General features: G+C 43.1%; 1 non-coding gene across 1 annotated transcript; it reads left to right on the forward strand.

Moving 5' to 3' along the window:
- Positions 1-441: 441 nt before the first annotated feature.
- On the forward strand, positions 442-548 carry LOC141588949 (small nucleolar RNA R71). The gene has a single exon (XR_012519914.1). It is a non-coding gene; the product is annotated as a small nucleolar RNA R71 (small nucleolar RNA).
- Positions 549-1,730: the final 1,182 nt, after the last annotated feature.

The following is a 1,730-nucleotide window of genomic DNA, read 5'->3' on the forward strand; positions in this document are numbered from 1 at the left end:
CATTAACCTCTTGCACATTGTTCCCATCAAAGTTGTTATAATGGTTATTTGCATACACTTCATACGTATGACCCATTCCTCCACATGACTCACATGTTGATCTTTGCGTCACTTCCTCCATGGATGGTCCATGAGAAGTGGTAGTTTGATTTAGTTGGTTCACATGCTTCTTCTTACTCAACTCTTCAAGCTTTTTGGTGAGCATATCAAGCTTAGCGTTGGTCTCCACATTCACTAAGAATTCGGGAGGGTGCTTATTTATTCTCAAGATATTCCCTCTTGAGCCGTAGTTGGCCTCTGAGTCTACCATCTTTTTGATTAGTGTCGTCCCTTCCTCATCACCCAAATGATCGAACCCCCCCTCCCGCGGAGGCATTCACCATTTCCTTAGTTATTGGCAACAAGGTTTGGAAGAAGGTTTGGGTGACAAACCACTTCGAAATCCCGTGGTGAGGATAACTAGCGATAAGGTCTTGATATCTATTCCATGCCTCACTCAAGGACTCTCCATTCTCTTGTTGGAAAGTTTGGATTTCATTTCGAAGCATGGCGGTCTTGGATGATGGATAGTACTTGCCATTAATGGCTTGGCTAAGGCGTCCCATGTTGTGAACGTGTCCAGAGGGTAAACTTTCAGCCACTGGTCTGCCTTACCCGTCAAGGAGAATGGGAACAACATCATCCTTAGTGTATCTTCGGATACCCCGTTCTTTTTCATCATAGAGCCTTTTCTCTTGAACTTTCTTAGATGAGCATGAGCATCTTCTTCAATGTGTCCTCTGAACAAGTCTTTTTCAATCAACCCCACTTGAGCCGGATGCATTTCAAAGTTGTTCGGAGCCAAGGTGACGAAATTAATCGGATTGCAAGCATCATTGTGGTTGGGGCGATTGTGGTCACGTAGAGCCACCATGGGTGGTTGTGGAATTGGTATATATGGAGGTGGTGTTTGAGGTGGTTTATTTGGGATTTGGAAATTGTGGAAAGGATTTTCTAGTGGAGAATCAATGATGACGTTTGGTTGTTGTAGTGGTGTGTCTTCAATAGTAGGTTGGGTGGATGAATTTGCTTGGTTTGAAGTAGCTTGAGTGGAGGTTCAAACTCTTGAAATAGTCCTATTCCTTAAGACTCGAAAAATCCTTTCGGAGTCGGAGTCAAAGATCAAAGCTTGATTGTTCCTCCTAGGCATGCACTTGTCAAACCGTAATACTCCTAGTGCTTTTACACACTAGGGTAAGACAAAAATCACACACTCTACAAGAAGCACATAACTACTAAAGCAAACAACAAGTAACTAAGACTGAAGCTAAGACTTTAACTAGCTAGGCATAACCTAACGCCATCCCCGGCAATGGTGTCATTTTGATGGTGGAATTTGTCGTCGTTTCCCAATCAAAAATAATTTATAAAACCCAATTAAAAAGTAGTATTTAATCGGGGTCGAACACAAAGATGGCGGGGTCTAGATACTTTGTTTGTTTAAGTCTTTAGTCGAAGAGTGAAGGAGGTCCCTTGATCCGATGGATTGTTCCATGATGGCATCTCAGGTCAGTCACTGGAGTTTCATCTTTGGACCCTACTCGGTCAGTTCGCATCCCTGGCTTGGAATTCATGATTTGCATCTTCCCGAAGCTATTGATGAGGCAAGTGGGCCTTAAGCAGAAGATTCTGAAGCTTGATACCGTTCCTCAGAATACAATTGCACTTACTACAGAGTCTCGTTGAGAGTG

The sequence above is a fragment of the Silene latifolia genome, chromosome 6, assembly GCF_048544455.1.
Source record: "Silene latifolia isolate original U9 population chromosome 6, ASM4854445v1, whole genome shotgun sequence".
Taxonomy (NCBI): domain Eukaryota; kingdom Viridiplantae; phylum Streptophyta; class Magnoliopsida; order Caryophyllales; family Caryophyllaceae; genus Silene; species Silene latifolia.